A 15,000-nucleotide genomic window follows, 5' to 3' on the forward strand; every position below is an offset into this window, starting at 1 on the left:
CGAGGGACGGAATGGCACCCAACTGCCCCCTGGTGTCGAAAAAGCGCAAGGGCACCCGGGCCGGTCCGCCCCAGGCAGCGGCCGAGATGCAGCACCGGGGGCCCGGCCTGCCTGCCCTGGAGGTCAGCCTGCCAGCCCTGGAGGTCTGCCTTCCAGCCCTGGAGGTCTGCCTGTTAGCCCTGGAGGTCTGCTATCCAGCCCTGGAGGTCTGCCTGCCTGCCTGTTAGCCCTGGAGGTCAGCCTGTTAGCCCTGGAGGTCTGCCTGTTAGCCCTGGAGGTCAGCTATCCAGCCCTGGAGGTCTGCCTTCCAGCCCTGGAGGTCTGCCTGCCTGCCTGTTAGCCCTGGAGGTCTGCCTTCCAGCCCTGGTAGCAGCACTGCCTGCCCTGGTAGCAGCACTGCCTGCCCTGGAGGTCTGCCTGCCTGCCTGTTAGCCCTGGAGGTCAGCCTGTTAGCCCTGGAGGTCTGCTATCCAGCCCTGGTAGCAGCACTGCCTGCCCTGGAGATCTGCTATCCAGCCCTGGAGGTCTGCCTGCCTGCCCTGGCAGCAGCACTGCCTGCCCTGGAGGTCTGCTATCCAGCCCTGGAGGTCTGCTATCCAGCCCTGGAGGTCAGCCTGTTAGCCCTGGAGGTCTGCCTGCCTGCCCTGGAGGTCTGCCTGCCTGCCTGTTAGCCCTGGAGGTCAGCCTGTTAGCCCTGGAGGTCTGCTATCCAGCCCTGGTAGCAGCACTGCCTGCCCTGGAGATCTGCTATCCAGCCCTGGAGGTCTGCCTGCCTGCCCTGGCAGCAGCACTGCCTGCCCTGGAGGTCAGCCTGCCAGCCCTGGAGGTCTGCCTTCCAGCCCTGGAGGTCTGCCTGTTAGCCCTGGAGGTCTGCTATCCAGCCCTGGTAGCAGCACTGCCTGCCCTGGAGGTCTGCCGGCCTGCCCTGGAGGTCTGCCTGCCTGCCCTGGAGGTCTGCCTGCCTGCCTGTTAGCCCTGGAGGTCTGCCTGCCTGCCCTGGAGGTCTGCCTGTTAGCCCTGGAGGTCTGCTATCCAGCCCTGGTAGCAGCACTGCCTGCCCTGGAGGTCAGCTATCCAGCCCTGGAGGTCTGCCTGCCTGCCTGTTAGCCCTGGAGGTCAGCCTGTTAGCCCTGGAGGTCTGCCTGCCTGCCCTGGAGGTCTGCTATCCAGCCCTGGTAGCAGCACTGCCTGCCCTGGAGGTCTGCCTGCCTGCCCTGGAGGTCTGCCTGTTAGCCCTGGAGGTCTGCTATCCAGCCCTGGAGGTCTGCCTGCCTGCCCTGGAGGTCTGCCTGCCTGCCCTGGAGGTCTGCTATCCAGCCCTGGAGGTCTGCCTGCCTGCCTGTTAGCCCTGGAGGTCTGCCTGCCTGCCTGCCTGCCTGCCTGCCTGCCTGCCCTGGAGGTCTGCCTGCCTGCCTGTTAGCCCTGGAGGTCAGCCTGTTAGCCCTGGAGGTCTGCTATCCAGCCCTGGAGGTCTGCCTGCCTGCCCTGGAGGTCTGCTATCCAGCCCTGGAGGTCTGCCTGCCTGCCCTGGAGGTCTGCTATCCAGCCCTGGTAGCAGCACTGCCTGCCCTGGAGGTCTGCTATCCAGCCCTGGAGGTCTGCCTGCCTGCCTGTTAGCCCTGGAGGTCAGCCTGTTAGCCCTGGAGGTCTGCCTGCCTGCCCTGGAGGTCTGCTATCCAGCCCTGGTAGCAGCACTGCCTGCCCTGGAGGTCTGCCTGCCTGCCCTGGAGGTCTGCCTGTTAGCCCTGGAGGTCTGCCTGCCAGCCCTGGAGGTCTGCTATCCAGCCCTGGAGGTCTGCCTGTTAGCCCTGGAGGTCTGCTATCCAGCCCTGGAGGTCTGCCTGCCTGCCTGTTAGCCCTGGAGGTCAGCCTGTTAGCCCTGGAGGTCTGCCTGCCTGCCCTGGTAGCAGCACTGCCTGCCTGCCTGCCTGCCTGCCTGCCCTGGAGGTCAGCCTGCCAGCCCTGGAGGTCTGCTATCCAGCCCTGGTAGCAGCACTGCCTGCCCTGGAGGTCTGCCTGCCTGCCCTGGAGGTCAGCCTGTTAGCCCTGGAGGTCTGCCTTCCAGCCCTGGAGGTCTGCCTGTTAGCCCTGGAGGTCTGCTATCCAGCCCTGGTAGCAGCACTGCCTGCCCTGGAGGTCTGCTATCCAGCCCTGGAGGTCTGCCTGCCTGCCTGTTAGCCCTGGTAGCAGCACTGCCTGCCCTGGAGGTCTGCCTGCCTGCCCTGGCAGCAGCACTGCCTGCCCTGGAGGTCTGCTATCCAGCCCTGGAGGTCTGCCTGCCAGCCCTGGAGGTCTGCTATCCAGCCCTGGAGGTCTGCCTGTTAGCCCTGGAGGTCTGCTATCCAGCCCTGGAGGTCTGCCTGCCTGCCTGTTAGCCCTGGAGGTCAGCCTGTTAGCCCTGGAGGTCTGCCTGCCTGCCCTGGTAGCAGCACTGCCTGCCTGCCTGCCTGCCTGCCTGCCCTGGAGGTCAGCCTGCCAGCCCTGGAGGTCTGCTATCCAGCCCTGGTAGCAGCACTGCCTGCCCTGGAGGTCTGCCTGCCTGCCCTGGAGGTCAGCCTGTTAGCCCTGGAGGTCTGCCTTCCAGCCCTGGAGGTCTGCCTGTTAGCCCTGGAGGTCTGCTATCCAGCCCTGGTAGCAGCACTGCCTGCCCTGGAGATCTGCTATCCAGCCCTGGAGGTCTGCCTGCCTGCCCTGGCAGCAGCACTGCCTGCCCTGGAGGTCTGCTATCCAGCCCTGGAGGTCTGCTATCCAGCCCTGGAGGTCAGCCTGTTAGCCCTGGAGGTCTGCCTGCCTGCCCTGGAGGTCTGCCTGCCTGCCTGTTAGCCCTGGAGGTCAGCCTGTTAGCCCTGGAGGTCTGCTATCCAGCCCTGGTAGCAGCACTGCCTGCCCTGGAGATCTGCTATCCAGCCCTGGAGGTCTGCCTGCCTGCCCTGGCAGCAGCACTGCCTGCCCTGGAGGTCAGCCTGCCAGCCCTGGAGGTCTGCCTTCCAGCCCTGGAGGTCTGCCTGTTAGCCCTGGAGGTCTGCTATCCAGCCCTGGTAGCAGCACTGCCTGCCCTGGAGGTCTGCCGGCCTGCCCTGGAGGTCTGCCTGCCTGCCCTGGAGGTCTGCCTGCCTGCCTGTTAGCCCTGGAGGTCTGCCTGCCTGCCCTGGAGGTCTGCCTGTTAGCCCTGGAGGTCTGCTATCCAGCCCTGGTAGCAGCACTGCCTGCCCTGGAGGTCAGCTATCCAGCCCTGGAGGTCTGCCTGCCTGCCTGTTAGCCCTGGTAGCAGCACTGCCTGCCCTGGAGGTCTGCCTGCCTGCCCTGGCAGCAGCACTGCCTGCCCTGGAGGTCTGCTATCCAGCCCTGGAGGTCTGCTATCCAGCCCTGGAGGTCTGCCTGCCTGCCCTGGCAGCAGCACTGCCTGCCCTGGAGGTCTGCCTGCCTGCCCTGGAGGTCTGCCTGCCTGCCATCCAGCCCTGGAGGTCTGCTATCCAGCCCTGGTAGCAGCACTGCCTGCCCTGGAGGTCTGCCTGCCTGCCCTGGAGGTCTGCCTGCCTGCCCTGGAGGTCTGCTATCCAGCCCTGGAGGTCTGCCTGCCTGCCTGTTAGCCCTGGAGGTCTGCCTGCCTGCCTGCCTGCCTGCCTGCCTGCCTGCCCTGGAGGTCTGCCTGCCTGCCTGTTAGCCCTGGAGGTCAGCCTGTTAGCCCTGGAGGTCTGCTATCCAGCCCTGGAGGTCTGCCTGCCTGCCCTGGAGGTCTGCTATCCAGCCCTGGAGGTCTGCCTGCCTGCCCTGGAGGTCTGCCTGCCTGCCCTGGAGGTCTGCCTGTTAGCCCTGGAGGTCTGCCTGCCTGCCCTGGAGGTCTGCCTGCCTGCCTGTTAGCCCTGGAGGTCTGCCTGCCTGCCCTGGAGGTCTGCCTGCCTGCCCTGGAGGTCTGCCTGCCTGCCCTGGAGCTCTGCCTGCCTGCCCTGGAGCTCTGCCTGCCTGCCCTGGAGGTCTGCCTGTTAGCCCTGGAGGTCAGCCTGTTAGCCCTGGAGGTCTGCTATCCAGCCCTGGTAGCAGCACTGCCTGCCCTGGAGGTCTGCTATCCAGCCCTGGAGGTCTGCCTGCCTGCCTGTTAGCCCTGGTAGCAGCACTGCCTGCCCTGGAGGTCTGCCTGCCTGCCCTGGCAGCAGCACTGCCTGCCCTGGAGGTCTGCTATCCAGCCCTGGAGGTCTGCCTGTTAGCCCTGGAGGTCTGCTATCCAGCCCTGGAGGTCTGCCTGTTAGCCCTGGAGGTCTGCTATCCAGCCCTGGAGGTCTGCCTGCCAGCCCTGGAGGTCTGCTATCCAGCCCTGGAGGTCTGCCTGTTAGCCCTGGAGGTCTGCTATCCAGCCCTGGAGGTCTGCTATCCAGCCCTGGTAGCAGCACTGCCTGCCCTGGAGGTCTGCTATCCAGCCCTGGAGGTCTGCCTGCCTGCCCTGGTAGCAGCACTGCCTGCCCTGGAGGTCTGCCGGCCTGCCCTGGAGGTCTGCCTGCCTGCCCTGGAGGTCTGCCTGCCTGCCTGTTAGCCCTGGAGGTCTGCTATCCAGCCCTGGAGGTCTGCCTGCCAGCCCTGGAGGTCTGCTATCCAGCCCTGGAGGTCTGCCTGTTAGCCCTGGAGGTCTGCTATCCAGCCCTGGAGGTCTGCCTGCCTGCCTGTTAGCCCTGGAGGTCAGCCTGTTAGCCCTGGAGGTCTGCCTGCCTGCCCTGGTAGCAGCACTGCCTGCCTGCCTGCCTGCCTGCCTGCCCTGGAGGTCAGCCTGCCAGCCCTGGAGGTCTGCTATCCAGCCCTGGTAGCAGCACTGCCTGCCCTGGAGGTCTGCCTGCCTGCCCTGGAGGTCAGCCTGTTAGCCCTGGAGGTCTGCCTTCCAGCCCTGGAGGTCTGCCTGTTAGCCCTGGAGGTCTGCTATCCAGCCCTGGTAGCAGCACTGCCTGCCCTGGAGGTCTGCTATCCAGCCCTGGAGGTCTGCCTGCCTGCCTGTTAGCCCTGGTAGCAGCACTGCCTGCCCTGGAGGTCTGCCTGCCTGCCCTGGCAGCAGCACTGCCTGCCCTGGAGGTCTGCTATCCAGCCCTGGAGGTCTGCCTGTTAGCCCTGGAGGTCTGCTATCCAGCCCTGGAGGTCTGCCTGTTAGCCCTGGAGGTCTGCTATCCAGCCCTGGAGGTCTGCCTGCCAGCCCTGGAGGTCTGCTATCCAGCCCTGGAGGTCTGCCTGTTAGCCCTGGAGGTCTGCTATCCAGCCCTGGAGGTCTGCTATCCAGCCCTGGTAGCAGCACTGCCTGCCCTGGAGGTCTGCTATCCAGCCCTGGAGGTCTGCCTGCCTGCCCTGGTAGCAGCACTGCCTGCCCTGGAGGTCTGCCGGCCTGCCCTGGAGGTCTGCCTGCCTGCCCTGGAGGTCTGCCTGCCTGCCTGTTAGCCCTGGAGGTCTGCTATCCAGCCCTGGAGGTCTGCCTGCCAGCCCTGGAGGTCTGCTATCCAGCCCTGGAGGTCTGCCTGTTAGCCCTGGAGGTCTGCTATCCAGCCCTGGAGGTCTGCCTGCCTGCCTGTTAGCCCTGGAGGTCAGCCTGTTAGCCCTGGAGGTCTGCCTGCCTGCCCTGGTAGCAGCACTGCCTGCCTGCCTGCCTGCCTGCCTGCCCTGGAGGTCAGCCTGCCAGCCCTGGAGGTCTGCTATCCAGCCCTGGTAGCAGCACTGCCTGCCCTGGAGGTCTGCCTGCCTGCCCTGGAGGTCAGCCTGTTAGCCCTGGAGGTCTGCCTTCCAGCCCTGGAGGTCTGCCTGTTAGCCCTGGAGGTCTGCTATCCAGCCCTGGTAGCAGCACTGCCTGCCCTGGAGGTCTGCTATCCAGCCCTGGAGGTCTGCCTGCCTGCCTGTTAGCCCTGGTAGCAGCACTGCCTGCCCTGGAGGTCTGCCTGCCTGCCCTGGCAGCAGCACTGCCTGCCCTGGAGGTCTGCTATCCAGCCCTGGAGGTCTGCCTGTTAGCCCTGGAGGTCTGCTATCCAGCCCTGGTAGCAGCACTGCCTGCCCTGGAGGTCTGCTATCCAGCCCTGGAGGTCTGCCTGCCTGCCCTGGTAGCAGCACTGCCAGCCCTGGAGGTCTGCTATCCAGCCCTGGAGGTCTGCCTGCCTGCCCTGGAGGTCTGCTATCCAGCCCTGGAGGTCTGCTATCCAGCCCTGGTAGCAGCACTGCCTGCCCTGGAGGTCTGCTATCCAGCCCTGGAGGTCTGCCTGCCTGCCTGTTAGCCCTGGAGGTCAGCCTGTTAGCCCTGGAGGTCTGCCTGCCTGCCCTGGAGGTCTGCTATCCAGCCCTGGTAGCAGCACTGCCTGCCCTGGAGGTCTGCCTGCCTGCCCTGGAGGTCTGCCTGTTAGCCCTGGAGGTCTGCTATCCAGCCCTGGAGGTCTGCCTGCCTGCCCTGGAGGTCTGCCTGCCTGCCCTGGAGGTCTGCTATCCAGCCCTGGAGGTCTGCCTGCCTGCCTGTTAGCCCTGGAGGTCTGCCTGCCTGCCCTGGAGGTCTGCCTGCCTGCCTTCCAGCCCTGCCTGCCTGCCTGCCTGCCCTGGAGGTCAGCCTTCCAGCCCTGGCAGCACGGCCTACCAGCCTGCCAGCCTGCCCTCCCCAGCCACACAGCCCTGCCTGCCTGCCCTGGAGGTCAGCCTTCCAGCCCTGGAGGTCTGCCTGCCTGCCTTCCAGCCCTGCCTGCCTGCCTGCCTGCCCTGGAGGTCAGCCTTCCAGCCCTGGCAGCACGGCCTACCAGCCTGCCAGCCTGCCCTCCCCAGCCACACAGCCCTGCCTGCCTGCCCTGGAGGTCAGCCTTCCAGCCCTGGAGGTCTGCCTGCCTGCCTTCCAGCCCTGCCTGCCTGCCTGCCTGCCCTGGAGGTCAGCCTGCCTGCCTGCTGCTGCTAGGCCGCTGCCCCGAGCCGCCGACCCCATCGACAGGAACACGAGAGAGTTTACAAGCGAGAGGAGGCCACATATTCGACACCTCTCGTGCTCGTTTTAGGGTCCTCTCCAGTCTGTTTGGACGTGTGTTATTCTGAATCTGCTGCTTTAACTCAAGGGATTCTGTCGTGATTGATGCCTTGTACTTCGCTGTATGTTTGCACTGGTGTTGTAAGTCGCCCTCTGTAAGATCATCATTTATTATCTGCCAAGAAATAAAGATCATCATAATGTTCCCCAACTTTCAGCTTCTGGGGAGTTTGTTCCAGAGTGTGACGACTCTCTCTCTATCACCATCTCTCTCTCTATCTCCATCTCTCTATCACCATCTCTCTCTCTCTATCTCTATCTCTCTATCACCATCTCTCTCTCTATCTCCATCTCTCTCTATCTCCATCTCTCTCTATCTCCATCTCTCTATCTCCACCTCTCTCTCCCTCTCCACCTCTCTCTCTCTATCTCTCCCTCTCTCTATCTCTCCCTCTCTCTATCTCTCCCTCTCTCTCACTGTGTGTGTGTGTGTGTGTGTGTACAGCAGTGTCCCTAGACGAGAGAGAGATCCCTAGACGGGGAAATTACTTTCAAACTGCAGTACCGAAATGTGTCCGTTAGATGGCAGCATGCACCAAGGAATGAAGGAAAGTGCAAAACAAAATGAAAAGGCACATCGCCTGGGCCAAAAATAATCGTAACAAATCAACGGGGGCATTTCTCGGAAAACTAACACCGGGGCAGTGCTCAGGGGGGTCCCACCTCGTGGCCACCCGGTTTGGGGGGCCATCGGGGCCGGCTGAAGAATCGCCCATACTCTGCCATAGGCAGCCCACGGTCCATCCGATCAGAGCAATGCCGGGCGGCCGGCAACCTATGGATCATAACACATCAACGGAGGCATGATAAGAGCATCTTTTATTATCTGCCAAGAAATATAGACCATCACAATGTTCCCCAACTTTCAGCTTCTACCACATCGCTGGGGAGTTTATTCCACTGTGTGACTACTCTCTCTCTCTCTGTGTGTGTGTGTGTGTGTGTGTGTGTGTGTGTGTGTGTGTGTGTGTGTGTGTGTGTGTGTGCAGCAGTGTCTCCGGTTTTCCTTTTGGAATGCCTTGAAGCCGGGGGGGCTTTGCACTCATGAGAACATAGGGTGTCCTTGCCCTCCTTTCGCAGCCCAGGGCATTGAGAGATCCCTAGACGGGGAAATTACTTTCAAACTGCAGTACCGAAATGTGTCCGTTAGATGGTAGCATGCACCAAGGAATGAAGGAAAGTGCAAAACAAAATGAAAAGGCACATCGCCTGGGCGAAAAATAATCATAACAAATCAACGGGGGCATTTCTCGGAAAACTAACACCGGGGCAGTGCTCAGGGGGGTCCCACCTCGTGGCCACCCGGTTTGGGGGGCGATCGGGGCCGGTTCCGAAAATCGCTAAATCTCCCATAGCCAGCCCACGCTCCATCCGATAGAGCAATGCCGGGCGGCCGGCCGGCAACTACGGATCATAACAAATCAACGGGGGCATTTCTCGGAAAACTAACACCGGGGCAGTGCTCAGGGGGGTCCCACCTCGTGGCCACCCGGTTTGGGGGGCGATCGGGGCCGGTTCCGAAAATCGCTAAATCTCCCATAGCCAGCCCACGCTCCATCCGATAGAGCAATGCCGGGCGGCCGGCCGGCAACTACGGATCATAACAAATCAACGGGGGCATTTCTCGGAAAACTAACACCGGGGCAGTGCTCAGGGGGGTCCCACCTCGTGGCCACCCGGTTTGGGGGGCGATCGGGGCCGGTTCCGAAAATCGCTAAATCTCCCATAGCCAGCCCACGCTCCATCCGATAGAGCAATGCCGGGCGGCCGGCCGGCAACTACGGATCATAACAAATCAACGGGGGCATTTCTCGGAAAACTAACACCGGGGCAGTGCTCAGGGGGGTCCCACCTCGTGGCCACCCGGTTTGGGGGGCGATCGGGGCCGGTTCCGAAAATCGCTAAATCTCCCATAGCCAGCCCACGCTCCATCCGATAGAGCAATGCCGGGCGGCCGGCCGGCAACTACGGATCATAACAAATCAACGGGGGCATTTCTCGGAAAACTAACACCGGGGCAGTGCTCAGGGGGGTCCCACCTCGTGGCCACCCGGTTTGGGGGGCGATCGGGGCCGGTTCCGAAAATCGCTAAATCTCCCATAGCCAGCCCACGCTCCATCCGATAGAGCAATGCCGGGCGGCCGGCCGGCAACTACGGATCATAACAAATCAACGGGGGCATTTCTCGGAAAACTAACACCGGGGCAGTGCTCAGGGGGGTCCCACCTCGTGGCCACCCGGTTTGGGGGGCGATCGGGGCCGGTTCCGAAAATCGCTAAATCTCCCATAGCCAGCACACGCTCCATCCGATAGAGCAATGCCGGGCGGCCGGCCGGCAACTACGGATCATAACAAATCAACGGGGGCATTTCTCGGAAAACTAACACCGGGGCAGTGCTCAGGGGGGTCCCACCTCGTGGCCACCCGGTTTGGGGGGCGATCGGGGCCGGTTCCGAAAATCGCTAAATCTCCCATAGCCAGCCCACGCTCCATCCGATAGAGCAATGCCGGGCGGCCGGCCGGCAACTACGGATCATAACAAATCAACGGGGGCATTTCTCGGAAAACTAACACCGGGGCAGTGCTCAGGGGGGTCCCACCTCGTGGCCACCCGGTTTGGGGGGCGATCGGGGCCGGTTCCGAAAATCGCTAAATCTCCCATAGCCAGCACACGCTCCATCCGATAGAGCAATGCCGGGCGGCCGGCCGGCAACTACGGATCATAACAAATCAACGGGGGCATTTCTCCGAAAACTAACACCGGGGCAGTGCTCAGGGGGCTCCCAGCTATCAGCCACCCTATCCCGGGACCGATGGGAGCACTTTAAAATTTTCGAGTCAGGGGACCAGACGGCCGAGTGAAAAACTTTGAAAAATATTCTATCTCCTCACTCCCATTGACTTTACATTAGGGCGACCAGGCGGCCGGCGGAAAAAAAATCATAACAAATCAACGGGGGCATTTCTCCGAAAACTAACACCGGGGCAGTGCTCAGGGGGCTCCCAGCTATCAGCCACCCTATCCCGGGACCGATGGGAGCACTTTAAAATTTTCGAGTCAGGGGACCAGACGGCCGAGTGAAAAACTTTGAAAAATATTCTATCTCCTCACTCCCATTGACTTTACATTAGGGCGACCAGGCGGCCGGCGGAAAAAAAATCATAACAAATCAACGGGGGCATTTCTCCGAAAACTAACACCGGGGCAGTGCTCAGGGGGCTCCCAGCTATCAGCCACCCTATCCCGGGACCGATGGGAGCACTTTAAAATTTTCGAGTCAGGGGACCAGACGGCCGAGTGAAAAACTTTGAAAAATATTCTATCTCCTCACTCCCATTGACTTTACATTAGGGCGACCAGGCGGCCGGCGGAAAAAAAATCATAACAAATCAACGGGGGCATTTCTCCGAAAACTAACACCGGGGCTGTGCTCAGGGGGCTCCCAGCTATCAGCCCCCCGGGTCTGGGGGCATTGTTTTTCTTTTTAATCATTTTGAGCATTTCCCCCAGTTTAGAGATGTGTGCCCCTAGACAACCCATTGAGAATAACTATGAAATGTTCTGAAGTTTTGATTTTCAAATGTCGGTGAAAATTGAAAAACGTCATATATTCTTCAAAGGAAGCATGGGGCGATGGTAGGGAGAGTCCCCGCAGCGTGCCTCGGCGGCGATGGGAGCGTTTTCGATGTCCCCGTCCCCCCCCCATAGGGATAGAAGGGGAGTTAGGTGACCAGGCGTCCCGGGTCCCAAAAATCGAAAAATTAATATAGAATGCTTTTTAATCCAGAAATAAAGTAGGGGGCAGTCCTGGTGAGAGTCCCAGCCACAGCCCCAGTGTGTTTTGGAGCCGTTTGGGGCCGGGTGAAAAACTTTGAAAAATGTTCTATCTCCTCACTCCCATTGACTTTGCATTAGGGCGACCAGGCGGCCGGCGGGAAAACAATCATAACAAATCAACGGAGGCATTTCTCCGAAAACTAACACCGGGGCAGTGCTCAGGGGGCTCCCAGCTATCAGCCACCCTATCCCGGGACCGATGGGAGCACTTTAAAATTTTCGAGTTAGGGGACCAGGCGGCCGAGTGAAAAACTTTGAAAAATTTTCTATCTCCTCACTCCCATTGACTTTGCATTAGGGCGACCAGGCGGCCGGCGGAAAAAAAATCATAACAAATCAACGGGGGCATTTCTCCGAAAACTAACACCGGGGCAGTGCTCAGGGGGCTCCCAGCTATCAGCCACCCTATCCCGGGACCGATGGGAGCACTTTAAAATTTTCGAGTTAGGGGACCAGGCGGCCGAGTGAAAAACTTTGAAAAATATTCTATCTCCTCACTCCCATTGACTTTACATTAGGGCGACCAGGCGGCCGGCGGAAAAAAAATCATAACAAATCAACGGGGGCATTTCTCCGAAAACTAACACCGGGGCAGTGCTCAGGGGGCTCCCAGCTATCAGCCACCCTATCCCGGGACCGATGGGAGCACTTTAAAATTTTCGAGTCAGGGGACCAGACGGCCGAGTGAAAAACTTTGAAAAATATTCTATCTCCTCACTCCCATTGACTTTACATTAGGGCGACCAGGCGGCCGGCGGAAAAAAAATCATAACAAATCAACGGGGGCATTTCTCCGAAAACTAACACCGGGGCAGTGCTCAGGGGGCTCCCAGCTATCAGCCACCCTATCCCGGGACCGATGGGAGCACTTTAAAATTTTCGAGTCAGGGGACCAGACGGCCGAGTGAAAAACTTTGAAAAATATTCTATCTCCTCACTCCCATTGACTTTACATTAGGGCGACCAGGCGGCCGGCGGAAAAAAAATCATAACAAATCAACGGGGGCATTTCTCCGAAAACTAACACCGGGGCAGTGCTCAGGGGGCTCCCAGCTATCAGCCACCCTATCCCGGGACCGATGGGAGCACTTTAAAATTTTCGAGTCAGGGGACCAGACGGCCGAGTGAAAAACTTTGAAAAATATTCTATCTCCTCACTCCCATTGACTTTACATTAGGGCGACCAGGCGGCCGGCGGAAAAAAAATCATAACAAATCAACGGGGGCATTTCTCCGAAAACTAACACCGGGGCAGTGCTCAGGGGGCTCCCAGCTATCAGCCACCCTATCCCGGGACCGATGGGAGCACTTTAAAATTTTCGAGTCAGGGGACCAGACGGCCGAGTGAAAAACTTTGAAAAATATTCTATCTCCTCACTCCCATTGACTTTACATTAGGGCGACCAGGCGGCCGGCGGAAAAAAAATCATAACAAATCAACGGGGGCATTTCTCCGAAAACTAACACCGGGGCTGTGCTCAGGGGGCTCCCAGCTATCAGCCCCCCGGGTCTGGGGGCATTGTTTTTCTTTTTAATCATTTTGAGCATTTCCCCCAGTTTAGAGATGTGTGCCCCTAGACAACCCATTGAGAATAACTATGAAATGTTCTGAAGTTTTGATTTTCAAATGTCGGTGAAAATTGAAAAACGTCATATATTCTTCAAAGGAAGCATGGGGCGATGGTAGGGAGAGTCCCCGCAGCGTGCCTCGGCGGCGATGGGAGCGTTTTCGATGTCCCCGTCCCCCCCCCATAGGGATAGAAGGGGAGTTAGGTGACCAGGCGTCCCGGGTCCCAAAAATCGAAAAATTAATATAGAATGCTTTTTAATCCAGAAATAAAGTAGGGGGCAGTCCTGGTGAGAGTCCCAGCCACAGCCCCAGTGTGTTTTGGAGCCGTTTGGGGCCGGGTGAAAAACTTTGAAAAATGTTCTATCTCCTCACTCCCATTGACTTTGCATTAGGGCGACCAGGCGGCCGGCGGGAAAACAATCATAACAAATCAACGGAGGCATTTCTCCGAAAACTAACACCGGGGCAGTGCTCAGGGGGCTCCCAGCTATCAGCCACCCTATCCCGGGACCGATGGGAGCACTTTAAAATTTTCGAGTTAGGGGACCAGGCGGCCGAGTGAAAAACTTTGAAAAATTTTCTATCTCCTCACTCCCATTGACTTTGCATTAGGGCGACCAGGCGGCCGGCGGAAAAAAAATCATAACAAATCAACGGGGGCATTTCTCCGAAAACTAACACCGGGGCAGTGCTCAGGGGGCTCCCAGCTATCAGCCACCCTATCCCGGGACCGATGGGAGCACTTTAAAATTTTCGAGTTAGGGGACCAGGCGGCCGAGTGAAAAACTTAGAAAAATTTTCTATCTCCCCTAGGTGACCAGGCAGCCGGAGCTGATTTTTCTGACCCCTAAAACAATTATTAAAAGGTATTTTTTCGCCAAACTAAGACTTTTAAAATTCAAATAGGATGATTATCTACTGCCCCAGTGGGTTTTTGAACCATTTTAAGCCTTTTTGACAGTTTTCATTTTTCCCCCATTGACTTCAATGGGAGTTAGGTGACCAGTCCTCCGACTTTTGAACCTCTCCTGGGGGGGCTGTGAGCCCCCGATTTCTTTGCAAAGCACGTCATTCGATTCGTCTCAGTCCCCTCTATATACCCCGTGTGTTTGTTTTCTCGAAAAACCCCCGGAACACGGTTTTTTAGGGGGGGGGTGGGGGGGGGGTACTTCGGAGCCATTTGGGGGGGGGTAAACGACATTTCCCGAAATTAATTTTAACACAGCCTTCCTCAGAATCGCTTTTCCAACAAAATCCTTTTTATTTCGAGTCTCTACGATGTTCCTAAGTGGTCGAAACCACTTTTGGACAGTTTTTACACCAAACGGCTCGGGCGCACAGCGGGCCGTGTGCCGATGGGCGGTTCTCGCGGGTCTGAGGCGGGGCTAGGCTGCTCGCGGCGGGCATGGGAGTGCCGTGTGCAGCCGCCACAGTGTTCCAGGCTGTCAGCATTTCTCTACGGTGCCGGGGGAAATACAGGAACTGGGTTTTTGAAGACACTTAGTGCAATGAGAGAGGTCAAAACTGAGCTAAGGGCACTTGCTGGAGGAAAGTGGCTGGGCCCCGCTAGCTCTTTTACGGACACTTTCTGGACTTGGCCCGGGATTTTCAGACGGTTCTTTGCGACTGTCTGATCATCCAGCGAAATGCAAGGGGGGGAACGGTCCCGGCCGCACCCCGCGTTTCAGGCCTCGTCGGCGGCCCGCTCCGGCGGCTGCGCCCGCTAAGTCTTCGCGGCCCGCCGTGGAGAGTGTGTATGCTGCCCGCCCCAGACGTTCACCCCAAGGGCTTGCGGGCCTTTAAGGGTCTGTCTTTCGGGGTTTCACGGGCTCTGACCTCACCTCCCTGTGGTTCCCGACCGGGGTGTATGTATGCTGCCCGCCCCAGACGTTCACCCCAAGGGCTTGCGGGCCTTTAAGGGTCTGTCTTTCGGGGTTTCACGGGCTCTGACATCTCCCCGGTGGTTCCCACGGAACGGACATATGTATGCTGCCCGCCCCCGGCAGGAACCCCAAGGGCTTGCGGGCCTTTAAGGGTGAGTGCGGGGGGCGTACGGGCTCTGACATATCTCCGGTGGCTCCCACGGAACGGACATATGTATGCTGCCCGCCCCCGGCAGGAACCCCAAGGGCTTGCGGGCCTTTAAGGGTGAGTGCGGGGGGCGTACGGGCTCTGACATATCTCCGGTGGCTCACACGGAACGGACATATGTATGCTGCCCGCCCCCCGGCAGGAACCCCAAGGGCTGTCCCGGCCTTTAAGGGTGAGTGCGGGGGGCGTACGGGCTCTGACATATCTCCGGTGGCTCCCACGGAACGGACATATGTATGCTGCCCGCCCCCGGCAGGAACCCCAAGGGCTGTCCCGGCCTTTAAGGGTGAGTGCGGGGGGCGTACGGGCTCTGACATATCTCCGGTGGCTCCCACGGAACGGACATATGTATGCTGCCCGCCCCCCGGCAGGAACCCCAAGGGCTGTCCCGGCCTTTAAGGGTGAGTGCGGGGGGCGTACGGGCTCTGACATATCTCCGGTGGCTGCCACGAGACGGAATATGTATGCTGCCCGCCCCCGGCA

Source organism: Amia ocellicauda, unplaced genomic scaffold (assembly GCF_036373705.1).
Source record: "Amia ocellicauda isolate fAmiCal2 unplaced genomic scaffold, fAmiCal2.hap1 HAP1_SCAFFOLD_194, whole genome shotgun sequence".
Taxonomy (NCBI): Eukaryota; Metazoa; Chordata; class Actinopteri; order Amiiformes; family Amiidae; genus Amia; species Amia ocellicauda.